The sequence below is a fragment of the Equus asinus genome, chromosome 7, assembly GCF_041296235.1.
Source record: "Equus asinus isolate D_3611 breed Donkey chromosome 7, EquAss-T2T_v2, whole genome shotgun sequence".
Classification (NCBI taxonomy): Eukaryota; Metazoa; Chordata; class Mammalia; order Perissodactyla; family Equidae; genus Equus; species Equus asinus.
In genome coordinates this window covers 106,031,670-106,058,196 of record NC_091796.1, presented here as the reverse complement: position 1 = coordinate 106,058,196, position 26,527 = coordinate 106,031,670, and the positions used below count along the sequence as shown (strand labels likewise).

At 43.0% G+C, this 26,527-nt stretch overlaps 1 long non-coding RNA gene across 1 annotated transcript in view; it reads left to right on the top strand.

The window, feature by feature from the left end:
- Positions 1-13,252: 13,252 nt before the first annotated feature.
- Positions 13,253-26,527, top strand: part of LOC139045739 (uncharacterized) — a 58,018-nt gene continuing 44,743 nt past the window's right edge. The window contains exon 1 of the long non-coding RNA XR_011504800.1: positions 13,253-17,102. This is a non-coding gene — a long non-coding RNA (uncharacterized lncRNA). The remainder of the gene's footprint in view (positions 17,103-26,527) is intronic.

The following is a 26,527-nucleotide window of genomic DNA, read 5'->3' as shown; positions in this document are numbered from 1 at the left end:
AGGCCTGTATACACCAGTTACTTCATTCCAGAAACATCTGCTGTTTTTATTGGCTGTGGTCTGACATGGCTTAAATAGTACTGACTAATTAATTGACCTACAAAAGCGTGGCACTAATAGGTGCTACTGGATACGTGGTTTCTTTCGCCTCAGGCACTCCCGTTTTACAGAGTACGTGTTTTTAGGGTAGAATCTGAATCACTAAGATTAGCGTGGACTCAGACTTATTTACCAAATTCAGAAATATTAGAACCAGAGAGGAGGACCGAGATAGTTTTAGGACCTATAACAAGAAGAACAGTGGTACCCAGCTTGTGGTGCTATCACGCAACTGCCGTGCCCAAGAGATGGTGTGCTCTAAAAACATGAGAATGCAGAGGGTTTAGACGAATTCACGAATGATCAATCCAGAGCCGGCTATTGGGGAAATTCAAGAATGTTTGGGGGTCACTTCCGGATCTCTTGGAAACTGATGCCTGGGAAGACAGTGACGCCTTTAGAGACCCAGTGCTGAGCTGGAAAGATCTTTGGCTTGATACATTGGCTACTTTATAAACTAAATAAATTTTCTGAACTCGCGATTATACATGAAATTCATACTTATTGTAGTAAAGTTAGAAAATGCTGAGAAGTATAAAGAAATAGATACGACTCGTTCTTATTACTCCATCATAACTGCTATGTCTATGCTCTTTTTAATAAGTAGGCATTTATTTTTCTAATATTTTATTATGAAAAATTTCAAATTACAGAAAAATTGAAATAATTTTTCACTGAATGCTCTGAACAGGTAATAACCAAACCTAGATTTTGCCATGAACATTTTCCTATACTTGCTCAACTTATTTTATTGACGCATTTCAACAATTCAGCACACATATTTAGGATTCAGTCTACTTTTCATTTTGATGTAAAAAGCCCAAACTTTAAATGTTTTTTCCCTGAGCGTGGAGGATATACACTAGGTGACCCCCAACAATGCTCACCTGGTGTTGGCATCCTGCAGAATCCCGTGTAACTTGCTTATAACCAACAGCATTTGTCAAAGATGATAGGATGTCACTCCCACGACTTTGTTATTTAAGACTCCATCCTGTCAGGAGATGGAAACTAGAGACTTCTTGTGGGCTTGATGAAATGTGATCATAGTGGAGAAGGCCATGTGCTAAGGAACTGTGGGTGGCATCTAGGATCTGAGGATGGGCTCCGTCTAAGAGCGAGCAAAAAGCTTGGGCCCTCAGCCACACGGCTGCGAGGAAACAATTCTCAAAAGAACAGTGAGAAAGAACTCAGAAGTAGCTGCTTCCTCAGCGGAGCATCCAGGTGAGAACCCAGTCTCGCTGGACTCGGAACAGAGGCTCCAGGTAAGTCACGCTCAGACTTCTGAGCTGCGGAAATTGTGAGCTAATAAGTGCAGTTGCTAAGTTTGTGGAAGTTTGTCATACAGCAATGGGAAACTAATGCAGATATTGGTACCTGGAAGTGGGGTGCTGCTGTAACAGATTCCTAAAAATGTGAGTGGCTTTGGAAGTCCTCAGTGAGCAGAGAAGGATGATAGGGAAAACCTAAGACTTCCTGACAAGACTGTCGTTAACATAAGCCCGGACTTAGAGACACTGCTGGTGAGAAATGTGTATTTGGAAAGTGGAGGGAGGAAGGGTCCTGCACAGGCAGTGGCAGAAAGTTAAGAGGTGTCTCCCGTGGTGACGCGGAAGCAGGACTTGTTGGTGACAAACTTGGTTACATAGCCAAGGAAAATTGCAAGCAAAGTATTGAAGGTATCCCCTGGTTTCTTCTGGCTGTTTACAGTAAAATGTGAGAAGAGAGAGAGGAATTGATGGAGGAACTCGAACAAAGAGGAAGTAGGATTGGGCCATTTTGAAAATTCTAAGCTTTTCCGGGTGACAACAGGTGCTCGAATTAAGACAGTGGGGTCTAGAGAAAAATCTGAGGGGGTGACTGTACAACCTTTTACTAAAACCTGAAAGATCAAAAGGTCGGATTATCCAGTCAAACAAAAGGATCTTTCGAGAGGACATACCTCACAGACCCTCTCAATCAAACCAGAACCCGGGAGTTTCCACACTATAGATTAGTTATGCCTGTTCTACAATTTCATATAAATGGAATCTACTGTGTGTACTCCTTCGCTTGTTTGTTTGGCTTCTTTCACTCAGCATAATATTTTTGCAGTTCGTCTCCTCTTGTATATCCCAGGAGTTGGTCCTTTTTGTTGTGGACTGTTACTCTGTGACATGAGTACATCACAGTTGGTTGAGCTATTTTTCTGTTAATGGAACACAGGGCCAGTTTCTAGTTTAGGCTATTATGAATAAACCTGCTGTAAACATTTTTTTGCATAAGTCTTTTGTGAACAAATATGTGTTTTCATTTCCCTTAGGTAAATACCTAGTTGTGGAATTGCTGAGTCACAGGATAGGTGTATGATTAGTTTTATAAGAAACTTCCAGGTATTTTCCCAAAGTGGCTGTCCCATCGCACATCACCAGCAATGGATGAGAGTTCCAGCTGTGTCCTCACCAATATTTGAAGTTTTCCTTCTTTTTAATTTTGGCTATTCTAATAGATATGTAGCGGTCTATCATTGTAGTTTTAATTTGCATTTTCCTGATTTCTCATGATGCTGAGTACTTTCTTATGCTTACTGTACATTTGCCTGTCTTCTTTTGGAAAGTCTCTTCTTAAAAGCTTTGCCCCGCCCCCTCTCTTTTGAGGAAAGAGGTTGTTTATGCTTTTATTATAATTGTTGAGTTGTAGGAGTTCTTTACATATTATGGATACCAGTCCTGTGCAAGACATTTGTTTTGCAAATATTTTCTCTCATACGGTGGCTTGCCTATTAATTTTCCTTATGATGTCTTTTGTGTGTGTGTGAGGAAGATTGGCCCTGAGCTAACATCTGTGCCAATCTTCCTCTATTTTGTATGTGGGATGCCGCCATAGCATGGCTTGATGAGCGGTGTGTATGTCCACACCTAGGATCTGAATTTGCAGACCCTGGGCGCCGAAGCAGAGTGTGTGAACTTAACTGCTATGCCACTGGGCTGACCTCCCTTGTGATGTCTTTTGATGAGCAAAACATTTAATTTTCATGAAGTCTAATTTTTCAATGTTTTCTTTTATGGTTATTGCTTTATGTAACTTGTTAAAGAAACTTTTGCCTATCCTCAAGTCATGAACGTATTTGCCTATGTTTTCCTATGTGAATACCACAATTTCTGGATTATTATTATTTTTTTTTTTGAGGAAGATTAGCTCTGAGCTAACTTCTGCCTCCAATCCTCCTCTTTTTGCTGAGGAAGACTGGCCCTGAGCTAACATCTGTGCCCATCTTCCTCTACTTTGTATGTGGGACGCCTGCCACAGGATGGCTTGATGAGTGGTGCCATGTCCGCACCCGGGATCTGAACCGGTGAACCCCAGGCCACCAAAGCGGAGCGCATGAACTTAATTAACCACTGCATCACCAGGCTGCCCCCCACAATTTCTGGATTATTGCAGCTTTATATTAAGTTTTGAAGTCAGGTAGTGTAAGGTCTCTAATTTCATTCTTTTTTTTCAAGGCTGCTTTGGATATTCAAGGTCAGTGCTATTTAATAGAACTTTCTGCAGTGATAAAAATAGGTATCTGGGCTGTTTAAGAAAAGTAACCACTGGTAACATGTGACTATTTAGCCCTTGAAATGTGGTTAGGGTGACTGAGGAACTGAATTTTCAACTTTATTTAATTTTTTGTTGTTGTTGTTAAAGACTGGCACCTGCGCTAACAACTGTTGCCAATCTTCTTTTTTCAATCTTCTTTTCTCCCTGAAGGCCCCTGTACATAGTTGTATATTTTAGTTGTGGGTCCTTCTGGTTGTGCTGTGCAGGATGCCGCCTCAGCATGGCGTGACGAGCGGTGCCATGTCCGTGCCCAGGATCTGAACCAGCAAACCCCGGGCCGCTGAAGCAGAGAGCGTGAACTTAACCACTCGGCCACGGGGCCGGCCCCTATTTAATTTTAATTAATATAAATATAAATTTAAGTAGCCACGTAATGTGCAGTGCAGTTGTAGGTCCTTTGCGTTTCCATATAAATTTTAGAATAAGCTGGTCAATTTCTACCAAAAAAGGCACTACCATTATAACTGACATTGCAATGAATCTAGAGAGTGATTTGCGCACAAGTGACATTTTAGTAATGGTTAGCCATCTGATCAAGTATTGTGGTCTATCTCTCCACTTATGTGTTGCTTCTTTAATTTCTCTCAAAATATTTTGTAGTTTTTGTGTACTGGTCTTGCATATATTTTACTAGATTTATTCTTATGTATTCTATGTTTTTTTGATGGTATTGTAAGTGGTATTATTTTTTAAAGTATTTTTCAATTGTTGGCTGCAATTACTTTTGCGTATTTTACCTTCTATCCCCTGGCCCTGCTAAATTCACTAATTAGTTCTAGTAGTTGTTTTCTTCATTCTTCAGATTTTCTGTGTAAATAATCGTGTCATCTGAAAATAGAGAGTTTTACTTCTTCCTTTCCAATCTGGATGACATTTATTTATTTAATTCTTTCTTTATTTTTATTGGCTTATTGTACTGGCTGGAACCTTCAGTGTGTTGAATAAGAATGGTGATAATGGGCATCCTTGCTTTGTTCCCAAACTTAGTGGGAAAAATTTCAGTTCTTCATTATTAAATACAATATTAGCTGTACGTAAGATATTATTTCCAGTTTTTATTGTGAATAAAATTTGAGTTTTGTTAAATGCTTTTTAGGCATTTATTGAAATGATCATTTGGCTTATCTCTTTTAGTCTGTTAATATTATGAATTGCATTGATTGATATATTTTTTTAAAGTACGCTTTTTGGTGAGGAAGATTGGCCCTGAGCTCACATCTGTTGCCAATCTTCATCTTTTTTTTCCTCCCCAAATCCCCAGGACACAGTTGTAGATCCCAGTTGTAGGTTGTTCTAGTTCTTCTGTATGGGATGCCGCCACAGCATGGCTTGATGAGCAGTATGTAGGTCTGTGTGTAAGATCTGAACTGGTGAACCCTGGACCACCAAAGTGGAGCCCATGAACTTAACCACTCAGCCCTGGGGCCGGTGCCCTGATTGATTTTTGAATGTTAATTTAGCCTTGAATTTCTGGAATAACCCCTACGTGATTATGATATACTATCCTTTTTATATCTTGCTGTATTCTATTTATTTTCCCTAATATTTTGTTAGGGAACTTTGCGTGTACATTGATGAGTGATACTGGTCCATAATTTTATTTTGTAATGTCTCTGTCAGATTTTGATTTTAGAGTTTCAGTAGCCTCATAAAACAAGCTGGAAAGTGTTTCTTCCTTTTTAATTATCAGAAAGAGTTACATGTGGTTGGTACTATTACTTCAGGAAACGTTGGTGGAGTGAACTAGTGAAACTATCTGGGTCTGCAATTTTCTTCGTGGGCATGTTTTTGATTAAAAGGAATTAATTTCTTTCATAGATATGTGACTTGAGATATTCTGTTCTAAAGAATTTTTTCATTTCACCTGAACTGTCAAATTTGTTCATTTAAAGTTGTCATAGTCTTTAATATCTGTAGGATCTTTAGTGATGTCCCCTGTCTCGTTCTTGACACTGTTTAATTTGTGCCTTCTCTCCTTGTTTTCTTGATCAGAATAACTAGAGGTGTAGTGATCATATTTATCTTTCAAAGAACAAGCTTTTGGTTACATTGACTTTTCTGTCCTTTTTGCTTCGTATTGCCTTGATTTCTGTTCTTGCATTTACTATTTCCTTCTGTCTACTTACTTTGGGTTTCATTTACTCCTTTTTTCCTAGTGTCTAAAGCTGGAACCTTGGATCACTGATTTTAGATCTTTCTTATTTCAAACATAAGTATGCAAACTATTAAATTACCTCTAAGCCCTGGAGTAGGTCAATTCCACAAATTTTGATGTGTATTTCCATTATCATTCAGTTTAAATGTTTTCTAATTTTCTTGTGACTTGTTCTTTGACCCATGCGTTATTTAGAAATGTGCTGTTTAATTTTCAAATATTTGGGATTTTCTAGATATTTCATTGTTATTGATTTCCATTGTGGTCAGAGATCATACTTTGTATGATTCTAGCGAGACTTGTTTTATATCTTGATGAATGTATCATGTGCATTTGAAAGGAAAGTATATGCTCCCAGTTTGGGGTGTAGCATTCTATAAACATCCGTTAGGTCAACGTAGTTGATAGTATTGTTCAAATCATCTACATCTTAACTAATTTTTTTTTGTTTAGTTGTTTTATTGGTAGTTGAGTGAGGAGTGTTAAAATCTCCAACTATGATTGTGGAATTGTCTATTTCTTTCTTTTATTCTGTCAATATTTGCCTTATATACTTGAAAATCTGCTGGTAGGTGTATACACATTTATGGATTACTGTGCTGTTATGATGAATTTGTACTTTTATCATTATGAAATATCCCTCCTTATCGCTGTCAATACTCCACTCTTGCAGTTCTTATCTAATATTAGTATAGTCGCTCCAGCCTTCTTGTGGTTACTGTTTTCGTGATGTATATATTTTTATACTCATTTGCATTTAACTTATCTGTATATTTACGTTTAAAAATGTACCTCTCTTTTAGACAGTATATAGTTGGGTCCACCTTTTTTGTTTTTGAAGCCATTCTTATGATCTATGCCTTTAATCAGAGTATTTAGTCAATTAACATTTAATGTATTTTTTTATATAATTGGATTTCGGTTTACCATTTTACTGTTTGTTTTCTACTTGTCCCATATGTTTTTTGTTCATTTTTGCATTTTTAGTGGTTTCTCTAAATATTACGATGTACATTATTGTTAATAACTTAACTTATCGTAGTCTGCTTAGTGTTGTGGCTCATGTAAATTGCAGAAGCTTTGCAACTGCGTTAATTCATTTACCCCCCTTCCCTTGATGCTATAGTTATTATATGTATTAAATCTGCATTATAAATCCATCCAGACGATGCTATAATTTTCACTTAAATAGTTGTAAGTATTTTTAAACAAATTAAGAAAATAGTTTTTTTATAGTTATCCAGATAGTTCACATATTCATTTCCAATAGCTTTATTTTCCCAGAAGATGTGAATTTCCGCAGGGTATCATTTTCCTTCAGAATGAAGAACTTCCTTTAGCATTTCTTAGCGCAGATCTGCTGTCAGTGAATTTTCAGTTATATTTTATCTGAAATAGTTTTTATCTTGTCTTTATTCTTGAAGGATATACTCACTGGACATAGAATTCTGAGTTAACATGTTTTTATATTTTTTTATTTAGAACTTTAAAGATGTTGTTCTAGTGTATTCTGGCCTTCTATAATAATAAACTAAAGGTCATTTGAATTGTTGTCCTTCTGTATGTAGTGTTTAATTTTTCTCTGGTTGTTTTCATGATTTTCTCTTTATCTCTTGACTATGGGTGCCTGTGTGTGCTTTTCTCTGTAGTTTTTCTGCTTGAGGTTCTCTGATCTTCTTATCTGTAAATTTACATCTTTCATCAAATTTGGGAACATTTTGGCTATTATTTTTTTAAATGTTTTCTGTCCTAATCTCTCTTCCTCCTCATTCCACCAGTTACATTTATGGTCGACTTCTTTGTATTGTCCCACAGGCTCCTGAGGCTCTGTTTATTTTTTTCTAATCTTTTTTCTTTATATTTCTCAGACTGGATAATTTCTATTGGCCTATTTCAAGCTCACTGACTCTTCTCTCTCTCATATCCATTATGCTGTTGAGCATATATAGGGAATTTTTATTTCATGTATTGTCTTTGATGCTCCAGAATTTCCGTTTAATTATGTTTTATCGTTTCTATTGATCTGCTGACATTTCCTGTCTTTACATGCACGGAGAGACTATTTTTATTCTGTCCTTGCTTTTAAATCCTTGTCTTATAATTTCAACATTTAGGTTGTTTTGGAATTGATCTCCATCTAGTATTTTTTCTTTTGAAGATAGATCACATTTTCTTGTTTCTTCTGGGTTGCATAATTTTGGATTGTATCCTGGACTTTGTGAATGTCATCTGGATTCTGTTATATTTCTCTGAAGAATGTTGATTTTCTTTAAAAAGCAGACTATTAACTTGATTGCACTTAAACTGCGAACTCTTTCTCTTAGAATAGCTCACATTTTGGTTCAGTTCTTCATCTTTCACTAAGCTGCTTTGCATCCGCCTCTCACCACGTATCTGGTTCAGGTGTCACCTAGAGAATTTGGGGTGCCCCTTGTCCGGTTCTGTCTTTCTCAGAATCACCCCCTCGCTCTCCAGTGACTCTGGTTGCCCTGAACTCTGTCCTTTTGTTCTTCGGGCCAGAAAAACTGGGGTTTCTTTCAGACATTTAGCCACTTCTGTGGTGACAGTTTTGAATTGACTTCAGGCTAAAAGCTCTAAAAATGGGAATTTAATTTCATGCCATTTGTTTTCCTTCCAAATGTCGACTTCCTCTAGAGTTTGCCTGCCTTTTGTTCTTTCTCCAGTGAACAAAAGTGTTGTATCATCTTTTCATTCAGAGTTGATAGTTATTGTCTGCAGAGGGTTGGGTCTGGGGAAACCTCCTTGGCCATACTACAAAGAAAAAGCTCTCCCCCTTTTATTGAGGTGAAATGCATTTTATTTTTAGACAACCTACAAGACATATGATTGTTCTTAAAAACAACACCTACGCTCCAAATAAATCAAGGTCAAAATAAAAGAAGAACTCAAGGTGACATCAGTCTCATTTATCTCAGTCCTGGCCTACTTTTAATTTTATAAGAAAGTTACTGAGTATAAATTTTGCTTCAAAATTTAGAAAATGTTCTATTTCTTATTAAGTCTTTATTGAGTGAACAAGTATTATGATAATGCCATGGGCATTTTACATATGAAAAAATAGTTTTAAAATATAGTTTTAATATCTATATATCATTTCACTATATGTGTATCTATATCCATATATGTATTGTGTGTATATATGTATATATATATATATATTCATCATATGGATAGATTTCATTTCCATATTTTTTGCCTGTATCGGTTACTATTCCAATAAACAACTTTGTACATAAATCTCTGGTATATATCTGAGCATAGGAGACATCTCCAACCACACCTCTACTTAATTGATTGGCTGGATTAACCGATGTTTTCTATACCTTCTGCATGCTGCCTGTGTGGGGAACTTTCCCTTTTCTTCTGCTCCCACTTTTTGGGATGAACGCTTACCAAGAGCTAGTTGTGTTCCCAAACCTGTTTGTGGTACTTGCTATTGTGACTTAGTTGATTGGACTACTAACCTATGAAATATGAGTGAAAAAAGAAAAAAGGTGGTTGTTTCTGTAAAAATGATGAAAATGAACTTGAATGCTTTGAGGAGACTCAATGAAGTGAAGTGATAATAAGATTGCTATAAAGTAGGGTTATGGGCAAGACAACAGTTAACAATTCGAGAAAAAGAATTGTAAATCTATAGAAAGACTTTATTTTCATCCTGATACCTAAATCTCCTTAAGTTTGTGCCCCACCTCAGAATTAAGAACATGAGTTATGTAGGTGTGGTTTGTGCGAGAAAGGTGTCACAGACTTCTAATCAGGGATCAAAACTCTGAGAAAGGCCTTGGTCCTTTGTGGTAAGATTGATGAATGAATTTGCATTTTATATTAGAACATAATAAAGCCTTTATAGTTTACTTTTACCACTGTTTGTGATTTTCCTATTTCACTGAGTTTTCAATGAGCTGACCAGATTGTCCAGTCGATCCTAAAGGCGTGAGAAAAGCAGACTCTAATTGTGTTTCCTGAGGACAGGTTCCTAGAAATGTAACTGCTGGGTATTTTTTAGATTCCTGGTACGTATTACCCACTAGAGAGACTGTATGGATTTCTGTTCCCACGTAAGGCTATTTCTTAGGGTTTAAACTTTAGTGCAGTGAGGCTGATGCCTTCTCTCCAGCTCTGATCAGCAGTCGCATGATGGACTTGAGAGCCTGTGGCCTGAAACATCTTGAAAAATGTTTTTGCTACAATAAAATGGAATTTGATCCTTTTTCTATCAGTGCCAGATTGTTGTGAATCCTGACCTCAAAATGCCATAGCAACATTGGGATTGTTTGCCAAAACCACCCCAAATTCCATGTATCGCTTCATAATATTCAGACGATCAGAATCTTTCACGCTAGAAGGTCCCATGGGGATCAGCTTATTAAATCCTTCCTTTTACAAATTGAGCCCTGGAATGGAGAACAGGGAAAAGTGACTTGTCTTGGGTCCTGAAGCTTCGTGGAGTCTCAGCTGAGCCCAGGGCTCAAGTCTCTTGACTCCTGGTCTAACCCAGCTCGTTCAGACGTATCACATGGCTTCAGATTGAGAGCTTCCATACTATCCAGAGGGAGGTGTGCAGTGTGTTATCAGATAATATGAGCTAACATTTATTGAATGCTGAAATGTGCCAGGTACCGTTTTAAGCGCTTTAGCTGGATCAAATTATCTTATTATCCCACGTAAACTCCATAATGACTCTCCGAGGCCCATTTCATAGATAAGGAAACTGGGCATGAAGAAGTGCCCTTGGTTTTACAGCGAGAAGCGGTGGAGTCAGAATTTGATTGCCCACAGTCTTGGTCCAGAGCCTGGATTCCTACGCATCCTACTAAATTACCTCCCTCTCTATGTTGGGAGAATGACAGGAACGTGTCGTTTATTAGATGTCTACCCTGAGCCGGGTGTTTTTTGATATTTTACATACTTAGAATGATTAATCTTCACAATCCCGTTTTCAACTTGAAAAAGTAAATATCAGGTAAATTAAATGACTTGCCTGAGGACACAGCTGGTAGGCAGCAAAGCGAGAAATTAAACAAGACAGACTACCTCTGATGCCTGTGGCTTTGCTAGAAACTGCGCTGCTGCAACACCCGGTACATCAGTGCCTCTTGTGACCGTAGCTGCACGTTGGCATTACCCAGGGAGCCTTAACAAATGCTGAGGTTTCGGTCCCACCTCCAGAGTTCCTGATGTAACTGGACTGGGGTACAGCTTGGGCAGTGGGATTTTTTTAAGTTCCCAGGAGATTCTAATATGCAACCAAAGATGCCACCCACTGCCAAAGCTTCAGATGGTTTTGGTCATCCCATACTATTCCGTTTCTTTCTCCAAATATGGGAATGGGGTAAGTCCCCTCACTAAAAGACATGTTTCAACAATGTCTTAGTTTCCTGTGGCTGCTGGGACCAACGACCACAAACCGGGTAGCTTAGAAGAACAGAAATTTATTCTCTTACGGTTCTGGAGGCCAGCAGTCTGACGTTAACATGCCAGCAGGGCCGTGTTCCCTCTGAAGCCTCGAGGAGAGGATCCCTCCTGCCTTTTCCCAGGTTCTGGTGGTTTCCAGCAATGCTTGGCATTCCTCTGCTTATAGTTTCTCATCCTCCAGGCTCGGCCTCGGTCTTCATGTGGCCTCTTCCCTTTGTGTTTCTGTGTCTGTCTCCTTGAGAGATAACAGAAAATATGTATATTGGTCTCTGCCCCTGGTTCCTGGCACAGAGCTCCTAAAACCCTTGGAATTTCCTAAGCGATAAGGGCACAGTAGGAGCATCTTTTGTTCTAATATTTTGTCTTTGACCCTAGGTCTGACGCTGAGCTCCTAAATGCCTTGGAATTTCCTGAGTGATAGGAATGTCTTTTGTTCTAATGAGGCGACTCTGGGTGGGCTCGAGGACGGGGCTGTTTCTCCAACCTGGAAGCTCTCCAAACCCCATATTACTGGGATTTTTATGGAGGCTTCCTCACGTAGGCATGATCACATCCACATACCGGGAAGATGACGCACCCCAACTCCATGGGAAGAGAAGCTCCTGCGCTCGGCGCCCTCCCCGCCCTCGGCCTCTGTGTCTCTTCATCTGGCTGTTCGTCTGTATCCTTTATCACCTCCTTTAGTATATAATAAATTGGTAAATGTACGTAAGTTTCCTTGAGTTCTGAGAGCTGTTCTAGCAAATAATCGACTCCAAGGAGGGGCTGTGGGAACCTCTGATTTGTAGCCAAGTTGGACAGGAGTTGTGGGCAACCTGGAGACCCGCTACTTTCGATTGGCATCTGAAGTGGGGGACACTCTCGTGGGACTGAGCCTTTAACCTGGAGGGTCTGTGCTATCCCTGGTTAGTGTCAGAATTGAATTGAATTGTAGGACACCCGGCCAGTGTCTCAGAGAATCGCTTGGTGTGGGAAAAACCCTACACACCTGGCGTCAGAAGTATTGTGAGTGTGGTAGTGGTGCGAGAGGAAGGGAGAGACGCACAGGAGGAGAGCTGAGTTTCCCACTCACGCATCTGTTTAGAAGGACCCAGTCGAATCCAATGGAACCTCGTCTCAGCTAGTCATATCTGCAAAGACCCCACTTCCAAACAAGGACACATTTTGAAGGTCCAGATAAAAGTGAATTTTGGGGGGACATTATTCAACCCAGTACAAATAGAATATTAATTAACATTACACTCTTAAGAATGTAAGAGTCTCTAGGGATGGCAAAAATGAAATTCTATGGCTTTTGGACCTAATTTTTTTTTTTTTTAAATTGGTGCCTAAGCTAACACCTGTTGCCAATCTTCTTCTTTTTTTTTTTCTGTCTTCCCCCCAAAGACCCCCAGTACATAGTTGTGTATTCTAGTTGTAGGTCCTTCTGGATCTGCTGTGTGGGACGCTGCCTCAACATGGCCTGATGAGCGGTGCCATGGCTGCGCCCAGGATCCAAACCGGCGAAACCCTGGGCCACCGAACCAGAGCGCGAGAACTTAACCACTTGGCTGCGGGGCCGGCCCCTGTCTAATTTGTTTAAAAGATATCCTAAAACGTTTTAAATACAACCTGCTCCCCCCCCGCGAAAACGTCCAATCCTACTAGGTGCATCACTAAATTACAGAAAGACCCGTATATGCTGGCACCCCTTTTGTCTGTGGGTCCCTTTGGCATATTCAGGAATACAGCAGTGCCCGAAGGCTCAGCTTGTTTGTCCGAGTTGTGTGTGAGTGTGCACAAAAATCTGTGGAAAAGATAGGTTGTTCTGAATGGGGAATTTTTGAAGGAAAACCAATTCTGATCTTCCTTTTACTGTAAGCTGATGGAAGAAATTTATAGCCCTTTGTAAGGCATTAAAGAGCCATCCACCGTCTTTCCAAATACCGTTCATGAGATGTGACACATTGAAGCAACCAAAATTTGGAGTTTCGTTTTGAGACCATCATTTTATTCAGACATTTCCTTCCTTTTTCTATGATGGAACCTTGATAACAATTTGAAAGTACAGTCATTGAAAACCTGATAATCTGACTCCTTAAAGGACAGTTACAGGTCAAAATTGTATATTATTCCCTGCCCCCAACTTGGAAATAGTCACCTCCAACCAATAGCATCCTTGTTTCCATAGATTCTTTTGCTTTCTGTTGAGAAGACCAGCGACCCAATTATTTCTATCTTGGGTTGATCTTGCTAGTCAGGCTATATGACATTTTGACAGAATCATGGTTTTCGTTTTAGAAATAACAGAAAGGATTTGGTTGTAAGAAGGCGAATTTCCCACTGAGTTTATCATTGGAATTCCCCCCGCCCCCTGGCATATGAGCACCATGAAAAGCTTCTTCCAGATCCATCTTATGAGTGATGCTTCTCTTGACCCTGGGCAGGGCGATGTAGACGCATGACTCACGGGTTGGTAATTTACCCAAGATAAACATAATAACTGGTACAGAATCCATGGACTAGCTTTTTTTTTTTTTTTTAACCCTGTGAGTCTTTATAAAACCTCAACAGCAACATTTAGGCAATTGCTTAAATGGTAAATCTCCATTTCCACCTGGAGAAAAATCCTGGCCTTTCTGTCTCAATTCAGCCTTCCTTAAAGATGTTACACTTGTATTCGGCCAAGTCCTTAGGCAAAATTCAAGGAAAGTCAGCAATCTATGCTTCAGCAAGTGCCACAGACTCAAATCCTAAAAGGCTCAACAGGTGTTATTGCAAACAAGCGGTCTGCTAGGTGATGCTACAGAAGTACAAGCATTGGTTTATCCATTTATGAACTTGGACCTGACAAGGAATTTGATGGCTATTTGCTCTGGGAGCGTGGAGACGCTGTTGTCGTGGACTGAAAGCCTCTTCTTGATGCTGTCCAGCTCTCTGTTTAACGTGCGTTTGTAAGAGTAACCACAACCACCTAATAAGCCTCAACTTATTGTGGAGTTTCAAATTGCTTATGTGTTTAAGAACGACATCCTGCCAGGGTTGCAGAGAGGTCTCTTTCTCTGGCCCCAGAAGTCATGGAATGAATACTCATTCATTCCATAAAGAAATAATCAGTCAACGTAATATGTAGTTTTAAAAAATTGCAGAAAAAGGTATTTGTGTAATTTTTTGTTTCCTTATGAAAATATCTGCATTTTTAAAGAAGGACGCACGTCCTAGAATCCAACAGATGGCGTTGGGATGGTTATGGGAATCAGAGAGGTGAGGTGAGAAGTGCTGACTGCGTGAGGCTTTCCCTGGGGCTGAGGCCTGAGTTTGAACCCTAGTTTTGTCGTTGCTTGTGACTTGAACAAGTTACCTTATGTCTCTGGGCCTCAGTTTCCTACTCTATAAAGTGGGGTGATAACGCATACCCAGCGGAGCCTTGAGCATTATGAAATGGGCTGACACGTGGGGTTCTGGGCATGTGCTTCATAAAGGGTGATCTTTCCCACTGTTACCAGCAAACCATCAACTACCCTGAACGCCTGTCCTTATTTGGCCCAAAATATCCTGTGCAGATTCTGGAGATATTCTCTCGTATACTCAACCAATTGGATAAGAAAGCAGCCAGCTGAACAAAGAAGAAACAGACCCACAAAAATAAGTTCCCACAAACAGCCTGCCTGAACAACGAGGGGCAAGTCTTTCGAGACGGCCCCAGTGCCTCCCAACTTGATAACAGGTGTGCTAGTTCCACAGGGAGCATGGGGCTGTTTCAAGGAGAAGCAGGCTGCAGACAGAAAGTTAAGTGGATTTAAATGTAAGCAGGTCTAAAAAGAAAACAGTATTTCCTTTTAGAGGCTTAGAAAACAATTAGAAATAAATGAGGCCAGAATGCAAAGTTAAAAACAAGACAATGGAGAAATTCATCCACTTCGTGGATGCTGTTGCAGGGGCGAGAAAGAACAACCCCACCCAGAGTCGCTGTGACCTCGCCATTGACTCATGGGGTTCTCACAGCTCCGCGTCCGTCCTGCTGGGGAATTGTGGAGTTGCTGCTCCCCAGCGATGTTTGTTCTGCCATTGAGCAGAAGATACTGCCTCTGGTGGCCAGCCTGGGCTGGGACCCGGTCTGCCTTCTCTCCTGGCCTCTGCAGGGTCTCCAGGCTGGCAGACTCCCCTCGTGTCTCCCGAGCAGGTTTCAGATACGGGAAATTTATTCCTCTTTAAGCAGAAACGGTGCCTGATGTTATCCTCAGTGGCAGGAATATAATTTTTGACTCTTGATGGTCCACAGCACATTAAGAATTTGGGTACCTGCCGTCGCAGATCAGTATCTAAGCATCGTGCTCTCTCCTCCTGGAAAGCACACTGTGCAGAAAAAAGGAAAAATGTGATGCGAGCAGCTGGCTTTCTCTTTGGTGAGGCCCTGCTGTTCCCGGTGTTTATCTTGGTTGGATTCAGAGCCTCTTCCTCTGGGTCCCATTGCCCTTGACTAGATCATCTTGACTGCAGAGTGTCATGTGTGGGTCACCCTGTGTCATCATTTTTGGTTTAAGTCATCGGAGTGTGAGCGCCTTGAAGACGGGGGCCAGGTTTTAGGCACAAGTGCTGGCCCTGAATAGATGCTCAGTCATGGGTTCCCGACGAACAAGAGAAGAATCGGGCCTCTCATTCCAGGGAATAGGAAAACGCCCTTCCAGAATCTTCTGAGGAAGCTGAGAAGCAAAGGCGAGCTGTTTTCTCACCATCTTCTTTTCTTGCCTTGTCAGTGTTTGCGGCTGTGGCTTTTACGGCCAGGCCAAGAGTGGCCTCCGGAGGCTGGCGGAGGCCCTGTTTCCCTGGCCAGCTCTGTGTTGTTGAGCAAAGCGTGGCTTCTTCAGCCTCGCATGAGCCGTCTGCACGTCATCCGTTCCACGGATCTTGGCTCATGGCTTCCCTAGCCGACCTCATCTTCTGATTCCACTGCTATTTACCTGTGGAGTTGAGCTGTGCCAACAAAGGAGGATAGGCGACTGTGACAGCCCTCCAGCTCGTGGACCATCTGCTGTGCAAAAGTCACCCAGGATCTTCCACTTGAGGATGACAAAGCATTCTGCAAATATGTATTGCCAACTCAATAAAATGCAATAGAGAGACTAAGATGCAGGCAAATGGGTTGGCCGCAGCTGTGGAGTAATTTAGCGAGGAGGCCAGGAGGAAAATGAACCTCAGTGGCTCTCTGTTCTGAACTTTACACCACCCTGTGCTCTGGAGGAGGGAGAGAATGGACAGCGCAGTTCACCAACCCGAGGTGGCTTTGTAGGACTGCTGCTCTGTGACCCTTGACAAATGGATATATTCATTACACCAAAGACTGGAAGGAACCACAAAATGGGATACATATTTAAGGAAATATGCACACAACTCGGTTTATTTTTCTTATCTGATTTTTTTCTGGTGCAACATGAGCACTGCTGAATGCTTGGCAGCTGCCCTTCCATACTTGAGTTGTTTGTCATTTCTGGGGCTGCTGATGCTGTTATGATCTCCCTTTTGGGAGGAATTTACAGGCACATGTTGACCCAGCTGAATGGGAACAGGGAGCAACAGGAATCTTATGAACAAGGACCATCATGGACTGGAGAGTGTGAATTTGCTCCTTTTCTTGACGACGCCATCAGCATGAACCTCTCACTGTGTTGCTGGGCTAGCCATTTAATGCACCACAGCTCCAGTTTTGAAAACCCGGGTCCTCTCGCAGCCTGGCCTTGAAGTAAAACTGCTTTTCCCTTCAATACTATCTGGGAGTTGTAGCCGCCCTGTGCTTTCTCCTTGGAATATCAGGAAAATCAGCTCTCACCGTAGCAGCTGTTGCTAGGTAAGGCGCGATTTCCCGCAGAGACCAGCATGAGAGAGGATGGGGAGGCTGGCTGGCGGAGGGCCAGGCGGGCGTGGGAGGGGATCCATGCAGAGGCCACAGTGAAGGATGGGAGGCAGGACCACCATGCTGGCCACTCCCACCTCACCCCTGCCACCGTCTTCCCCTGCTTTTCCAGAGTCCCCTCTCGCCTCCTTTCCTTCAAAGACCCAGCCTGTGTCTCATTCCCACGGAGCCATTCCTGCACTCGTCTGCTACACTTTCTGGACAGCCCCAACCTGCCAGGGACTCAGGGATAGGAGATAAATGAGTGGTGGGCCCTGCCTTCCAGGAGCTCAGAGCCCTGCGGGAGAGGCAAACCCCATGAACGACAAACCGCAAACCCACCTGTGTGGCTGGTGCCTTTATGGTCCTGGCGGATGCTGCCAGCACCTTGCCTGTATCCTTCCGGTCCACCCCAGTGGTCCCCTGCTGGGCACAGTGACAGCCCTATGGGTCTTTCTATGTGAGAATGTTTTCTGGCCATGGAAGTTAACACCCGGGAGGGGCCTTCTGCCACTGAAGGTTGAGAGTTGATGGGACAATTCTTAACAATGGTTAAAATGGTAAATTTGATGTTTTGTGTATGCTCCATAATAAAACAAAAAGCCTTAACGATTAGGCGTGGGGGGATGAGAGAGAAGGAGAAGAGCAGCATCCTCTCGGAGGCAGTGAGGGGCACAGGCAGGAGCCACGGCCCGAGTCCATGCCCTGGCTTCCTGATCCCAGCACACCTTGCCACCTCCCAGGCCCTCTGTTTTCTCGTCCGTAAAAGATGCCTTTTATGGGGCCTACCGCGTGGCGTGAGCGTCTGGTTACTGTAAGGCAACTGGTATGCACGTGGCCCCTGGTATGCCTGGGAGAGGCGCGTCTGTTCTTAGTCGTGTCCTATCTCTAGGCTAATGATCCCAAACGCATCTCTGCAGATGGAACAGCCTCTTGACCTGCAAACCACATGGGTGACTGCCCATGGCCCCGTCACAGGGTGTCACCCAGGCCTCTGGGCCTCTGCACTGCCACCTGACCCCTCCCCATGTATTGGCCTGTGAAGAGAGAAGGGTGGTTTCTGAATTAAAAGTAATGCTTTAAACTGAAAGGGAAACTTAGTAAAGAAACGGAAGTAACGACGCTAGATTGTTAACTAGTGTGGCCGCAGTTCCTCTTTCCCTCCAGATTTCTGTCCACCCTTTAAACGCCGGTCCAGCGCACCTCTGGGTCCCTTTGGACTGGAAGGAAGTTGTACAGCAGCTGCTTTTTATAAGAAGTGAGAACTATTGCCCATGTTTTCGATTGCTTACTCTGAACTTTCCCCTATTCTTTTTGCCTAAATGTATTATTTTCTGGAAATCTATGTTGTAAGACAGAAGTTGGCAACTATAGTCCTGGGGCCAAGTCCCTCCCAGGGCCTGTTCTTGTAAATAAAGTTTTATTGGCATACACCCAGCCCCATTCATTTCCACGTCGCCTTTGGCTACTCTGAGCTCCCGCAGCAGAGTCCAGGCGTTGCGACAGAGACCATGTGACCCGAGAAGCCAAAAATATTTACTATCTGACCCTTTGCAGAAAACCTTGCCAATATCCTGTTGTAAGAGATGCTGAAATGTTTAATTCTTTGAGGATTGGGGCACATAATTAGTTTTTTGTTTTTTAATTCCAGAGTGCTAAAGGAAGGAAAGCTTATTTACTGTTAACGTGCTCTCTAGTAGCCATGAAATAGTCTCATGAAATATCGTCTCATACAGTAATTACTAGTATTTTAATGATTTCCTATCAGTATATTAGCGAAACCTAAGAGAAGGTATAAAAAAAAGACAGTGAATTATTCCGTCAAATTTCTCCTGACCTCACAGCTGGGACATGGGCCAGTGTGTGAAATAATCATATCGATACACATTTGGTGATTTTATCTGCATCCCTAAAAGTTTCTATGTATAGGTTTTGAGGGAGGGACCTTTTTGTTTGGGAATTCTTTCTAAATTCAAACATATAGCTATAATCAATTGTACAGTTTTTGCCTTGTTCTCGTGTAATTCTACCCAAAATGATATCATGAACGCAGAGCATCCTGAGGAACAGAAGGAAACAGGTCCCGCCTGCGCTGAGCTCCTCCTGGGCATTCAGGCCTGGACAGGATGCAAACAGACCCCCTCCACTGCCTGTGGCGGCCACTAGAAATTGGCACAGGGTTTCTGCTCACTGAGACCAAGTTTTCTCAACGGCGGCACCTCTGACGTTTGGGGCCGGATAATTCTTTTGGGTGTAATTGTCCTGTGCATTCACTGTAGGACATTGAGCACCATGCCTGGCTTCTACCCACCAGATGCCAGTGGTAAACACTGCCCCCAACCCAAGTCATGGCACCCCAGACTGTCTCCAGACACTGCCAAATGTCCCCTCAGGGGCCATATCAGCCCCAGTTGAGAACTGCAGAATCAGTCTAGGGAGAAGCCATGTGGATGCTGCTCCCCAAACGAGAGGCCTCTGCACATGCCTCCAAGGCCTGGTGCTGCGGGGGCCCCTGAGACCCTCTGCCCTGCTCCGCTCTGCACTCAGGTGGGTCCGTGTGGTTGGGCCTTGCACGGGGCTCTTAACAGTCTTGAGCTCCAGTTTCTCCATCTACCAGGTGAGGAGGCGTCTCCTTCCTGGTTGTCTCCCCATCCAGAGCCCCCGTGAAGGAGGGGCATCTCTCCGGTTCAAAGCCAGTGGACTCAAATGAGCTGTCTAAGGAGGCATGCCTCACTCACACGATGGAGAAACCTCGACGACACACACGAATGTCTAAAGTAAAGGATGTTTTTCAGTTGGAGATACTTTTTAAAGGAAGAGGTTGATCTGCAGTAAAAAAGCGTCATCAATTTTAGGATAAACTATTTGACTAGACAGACAGCAATGGAGAGGCTGGAATGCCTGAGATCTTCCGAGAGAACTGAGGATTACATGACTTTCACAAACTTTATTTCCCTCCCAGTGCCATTTTATGTAATTTTCCGACATTGAAACAACAGCTCTTCTCCTTGTTAAAAAAAAAAAAAAACAAATCAGTCCTACCTCACAATCAACAGGATCATGGTTTTGACTAATGCCTATAATCAGAAGCTAATTTGCCTTCAGATTAATAATAGTAACAATATGTCTGTTATGAAAGAGTATGCTTTTATCATTTTATTTGCCTGTGATTATGTAAATTCCAGATCCAGGGTGAGGGGAAGGGAAGCTGCAGAAAGCTCCCGTGCGTTTTCTGTGGGAACCATGGAAGCTGCAGGGAGGGCCTTCTGCGAAGAAAGAGCTGGCTTTCACCCCCTGCAAAAAGAATTTATTTTCTGCAGATCGGCTGAAACACTTGATAGTTTAAATGCAATGTGCTGGAAAGATAACAGAGCAGAGAGCACCTCCCTGCTTTCTGCTCCCCTTCTGCTCTGTTTAGAGCATCATGGAATGTTCCTTCTCAGGTCTGGCAGGAGAGGTCTTGAACCCCTCGCAAGAATTTCCCAGTCTCCGCCCTTTCCGTTCCCATCTCAGTCCTTCTTCTGGGGCAACACAGACCTCCCCGTGTCCCCGGCTCAGCGACTTTGCTTTTCTTTCCTTCTGCATCAGCTGGAAGGGCGCCCCTTGGGATCTCAGCCTCTGCTCTCTCCGGGCCCCACTGTATCATCCCCAGAATGAGAAGATTGGCCCTGTGTCCCAGGTGCCCACGCGGATTCGCTGTCCCTGGGGCTTTCGCCTCGGGTGCCTTGAGGGTGAGCTTAGGGCCCGTGCCCCCTGCTCCAGCCAGGGCGCAGAAGGGCTGCTGCTTGGTTTCAGCCCCAGGGCTTCTCTAAGAGGAATATTCAGAATGCACATGGCTCCATTATTTGTGCAAATCACTGCTCTTGTTCACAGACCTCCGTTCTTTCAAAACCTCTGCAAATCCCTCTTGTCTGATAAATCATGGTGTTCCGTGAGCTCAGCACCCTCCCTGAGCAGATGTGTCCAGCTGCAACCAGGAGAGCGTGCGGTAGAGACAGCAGGCTCTGGACCAGTAAGCATTTGAACCTTGGCTCTGTGACTCTGGCTGTGTAGGCAAATTACTGAACATCCTTGTGCCTCCATTGGCTTTTCTGTGACATGAGAAGAATAACCCTACTTCATAGCCTTGTGTGTAAAGGACTCAACACGTGCTCACAATGGTTAACCGTGCCGGGACACTCCCACTACCAGGGGCATTTATGCCTGGCTCCAAGAACTCCAGTCTCATTTATCTTAATATTGCATGATTCTAGGTCGATGAAAGAAGCGAGATCCTACTAATGAACGATTTACATTGGGACGTGACCTAAAGGTGTATGGATACTTGAATCTAAATGAAGGTTTTCTACACACCGGCCACTCCCAGAACGTTACAGGTAGTAACTCATTTGGTTCTCACAACGGAGAGTAAGTAGGATGTCCTTATTAGCTCCATTTTACAGATGAAGAAACTGAGGCACAGAGCGGTTAAGGAGTTGCTCAGTGTCACACAGTTTTTAAGCGGCAGAGCCAGAATCCAAATGCAGGCCATCTGGCTTGGGAGCCACGCTCCTCATGCCAGTGCATCAGCCATAGTGGGTTTGCATCATCAAGCCTTACGTCAGGTGGGCGAAAGGCTGAGAGCTTCATCCTTCCATAACTTCCCTCTATTTTGATCCACTCTTGTATCCAATAACAGAAAATTCTGGATTTGTGAAGTCAGAGAGAGGAGGGTACATACATATTCATACTACTTCAAAACATCCCAGCTCAGCTTTCTGTTCTATTCAGTCTAATTTTAAATCTCCTGGGTTAGGTACCTTTTTTCTTCTTCTCTTTCCTTGGTACCGCATGTGCCTCTCCTAGAGGGTTCTTGTCCTTTGCCATTTTATGGCTCTGCTCATACGCTGCTGTCTGGAAAAAAACCTCCATTCTTCCCTCTGTTTGCTCACTGGGCAGTTTGCACCGGTCCCTCTGATAGCTCAGGACCAGATCACTCTTAAGACCCAGAAGTGAGGGTCCCAGGAATTCACTCTAGACTTGGGTGTGTTCAAACTCAGAGCTGAGCCGGCTGACTCCGCCAGCTGCTAGAAAACATTTCATGGAAACATATTTGGTGAAAGAAAAACATTTCACCAAAGACAGCTCGAGTTCTGAAGATAATTTTCTTTGCTATGGCTGAAAACCACGTTTTCCCAAACCAAACTGCAGTGAAGGTAAAACAAAGAAGTCCCGCTTTCCTTGCATATTTGACTTTAGGGTATAATTTTGAAGTTTAGAGGAGTTTCGGAGTGTTTCAAAACATTTCTAGTTACAGAAAGCAGCATAGGCACAGAGGAAAATTTGTAAAAACCTGGACTAACTGGCCAGAGAAATCAAACAATCAAATCACTTTCCCCAAACCAAGAGTTGCTCAAGGCTGGTAGGCGTCTCAGTGTATATTCTTTTCTGCGGAGATTTTGGGGTTAGTTATTCTAAGATGGCTCTTCTCATCTCTGTCCAGTTATCAGAGTGGTTCCTCTAAAACTGGCCGTCACCTCCTAAGTGGACAAAGAGCGTCCACTGTTTATTTATGGAGATGCATGATGGGAAATGCAGTCACAGATATCTCACAAACCTAAGAGAAAAAGGCTGGGTTCTGAAGTTTTCTCTTCCACACACTTATAGGCATTCAGGGACATGGCAGAAAAATTAGAGTGCTGAGGATTACTCATCTCATCTTTAAGATATCGGCTTGCGGCTGCTCTGCAATTATCAGGGGTGTTCCCGAAGCTGGTGTTGATGGAGAGAAGGGCTGGATTGCAAAGCAACAAGATAATTAGGTGCAACTGAATTAACTGAAGAGTCAGTGTCAGCCTTAGCTGCAATCCTCCTCATTTCGTTATACTCAACCCTGTAATGTCTTTTTTTGTTTCATTAAATCATTTTTAAGCAGCACCAAAAACACCAAGAAGACAGTAAAAAAGTGAAAATAAGTGAGGAGAATGTATACTCCATTAGCTCCATCTGGAAAATATTTAATTGGATTAGCTCCATTCAGACACCACTCCAGTGGAATTGTTACCTTACATGCAATTCACACCCAGCAATTACTCTGTGTGTGTGTGTGTGTGTGTGTGTGTGTGGTTGTTTTGCTCTTTCTCTCTCAATTCTGAGTCTCATTTGGTGAGTGTGGAAAACATGAGCAGAAACAATGTCCTTCAAAGGGTGAAAGTCCACATCTGAGGGCACCTTCCAGTGTTTCCACCAGAAACCGGAGACTGACCTAGAGAGAAGGGAGGGATGTCTGACCCGCGTGCAGATGTGCGGTGCACACAGATGCCTGGCTGAGAAGTGAATAGAGGCTGAAATCCCCACCCCTCATGCTACCAGCCAGGCTGTGGGCCCTGGCACCCTGCTGCTATCCAAGGAGGATGGGGGGCGTGTTCTGGCCCCGTTGGCGCAAGTCAAAGCTTGTGTCTCTCATTGACCCCTTTATCTGGGAGCTGTGTCTGCCCGAAGGGGATGCCACTTACTGATCCCACGCAGGTGCTATAAGGGCTAACAGCGGCTCCGAGGGAAGCAGCATGCGTCGGTTCGATCAGCATTCATTGAGCGCCGTCTTGAGGGCCCTGGTGGGCATATAGGGGTTTTCTGAAATGTTCAATCAGAATGGGATCCCATGCTATCTCCGTCCTTCCTTCCTTCCTTCCATCTTTCCTTCCATTTCAATCCTATTCAGTGAACATTCACAAGGTCTTCATTGTACCAGGTCATGTGCTGGTTGTTGGGAAATACCGAGTCAAGTAAAACTAGGCCCAACTCTTTGGGTTCCGAAAGGCCACCCGATGTGGAATGGAGGTGTCCATCAAAGCTGTTGCTTGATTCGGAAGTGGGCTCAGCAGACCCAGCAAGCAGCATTCTTTGAGGGTTTATGGTGAGCCAGGAGCGGTGGGGACACAGACATTGTTCCAGTGGGAATTCCTCCAGGTCTGTGGGATTATCTGGGGAATGCTCCTGGCTCCCTAGCAGGTATCAGCCCTCCCTTGGCCTCACATATTTTCCAATGGTTTTAGTTTTTTAATTCTTATCCTTTCATGCATTGTTTGGTAGGACGGTGGCCCTACCTCTGAGGTAAGGTTGACAGATTTAGCAAACAGAACAAAACAAAACAAAGTAAAAATAATACCCTCCCGCCAGGAAGATGCCTGGTTAAATTTGAATTTTAGATAAGCAACGAATAATTTTTTTAGTATAAGTAGGTCTGATGCTATTTGGTACATACTCATACTAAAATTTTTTTGTTGTTTATCTGCTATTCAAATTTAACTGAGTATCTAGTGTATTATCTGTCAGCTCTTCTCTGAGGGGCTCTGTAGACATGAATTAAAGCCAGGTGTGGATTAAGAGATACTCAGGTTTTATGCCTCAATCTTCTCAATTTATAAATCTCTTAGAGGAGAGGATGAAGTATATAATATTGAAACTTTTTAATTAAAAACAATAGTGCAACTGCAGAGTTTGCGTGGTATAGTGGAAATGACACAGACTGTGTGATCAGATAGACAGAGGTCCCATTTCTGGCTCTAAGACACCTGCTATATAATGTGGTGTCCTGGCTCTCTCTTGGCACATGGTAGGATTGCCTTTTTCCACCCAATATTAGTTAGATGACTGTGCCAGTGGACTGTGAGCGGCCGTGACGTCAGGGTGGACTGTGAGCCAGAGCACCATTGGCCATGCTCCCTCTGTACCAGGGTACCACCAGTCACCCGCAGTACTCTAGATGCGGGCTGCCCATGACCAAGATGGGGTTCTCAGTCAGTTCTCCAGACTAAAGATGATACGACTCAAAACAGAGCTCCCAGCCCACCCACGATGGCCCCACAGAGTGAGGGAAAATAACTGGGTTGTTGCAAGTCACTGAGTTGGGGGGTTGTCTTTCTGCAGCATAGTCAAGCTTATCCTGACTAATACACTGTCAGTACCTTGAGCAAGCCCCTTGCCTTCCATGATACTTGACATCCATATTGGAAAAGATAGGGATAACATAACCAATCTTTTCAAGTATACGTGTTTTTTGTTTTGAAGTAATTTGACTCACGAGAAGTTGCAAAAATAGACAGTGTAGGCTGAGACTTAGGTGAAGAATATTTAACATAGCTTGTGGAAAATCCTGGTTTGGTTCACCTGAGGCATAACTCTTCCTGGTAATCAACGGATACTCTTAAAGTCAAAATGGTTGAAATCTGATTCTCAAAAAGTTGACATAGTACCCTGGGGAGACAAGCACCTCTTCTCGTGAATAGCCAGCTCGCCGCTCGGTGGTAGCCCTCCGGGGTCCAGCCTGTGAAGGGCCGTCCTGTTGAAGAAGTATCTGCTCTTTATTAACTGCAAGTTGACATTTAAGGTTTCTTCTTTCCTTAGGGAACTCATCCAAAGGCTTATGTAAGTTTCTCTTTTACACTCTTTCAAAAAACATGTTAAAACAATACAAAATGTCTACTGAAACTAAATATGAATTAAAAAAGCAGGCAGAAGCTCTTCTTTCCACTTATAACGTGTCCTCAACGGGCCAAGGTCCTTGGCTACATCCTTTTAGAAAATTTTGTCCTGTTTCTGGCGTTACCTGATGGCAAGTCATCCCATGCCACATTTTAGCCAAATGGGATGTGCCCATTCTTTTCCTTTTAAGAGGAGCTGTTAAGATGGGGACAATTCGGCAGGATCCCAGTGGGCTCAAGGGCAGAGAGCGTTAGAGAGTGATGAAATCGTCCGTCTTTTCATTGGTACCCATGTCCGAGAATGCCCTCCTGTCCTCACACATTTATTAAGCATCTCTCCATCTCTGAGTCCTGAGGCTTTAAAATGAGAGGTTGGGATGCTTTTCTTTCCAAGTTTCTTTCTAATTCAGGAATTCAGTGTTTGTGGATCTTCTGACGTTTGGAAAATCCTCCCCATTTCCTCCCACCAAACCAGGTCTCACCTGTCTACAAAGCCTTGTCCGGAACTGATCACATGCTAAAGGGGCCCTGAGAGAAGACTGTCTCCCTTAGGACTTTGACTACTTTATCGGTCTAATCTCACCATGAGTATTTAAATCATCTCAGTATTTAAGATGCTTGATATTTAAAGATAAAGCTAGACCCTCAAATAAGAAAGATGAAAGATGGAGAAATAAGAAATATGGAGTGATAATAAGAAAGATGGAGTGAAATGGGAGATGAAACTCATTTTTACTAGGAGCTAATTGTTTACAGTGACAACTGAAATCCCTGACAAATACCGGTTTACCTTTTAGCTAAATTCCAGCGCCTGCGATGGACAGATTTGGTAGTTCCCAGGCTCGTGCTGTTCCTTGGATCTCAGGGTGCGAAGACTATAGGCTGTTTCCTGGACTAATTTCCATGTATTATATAATT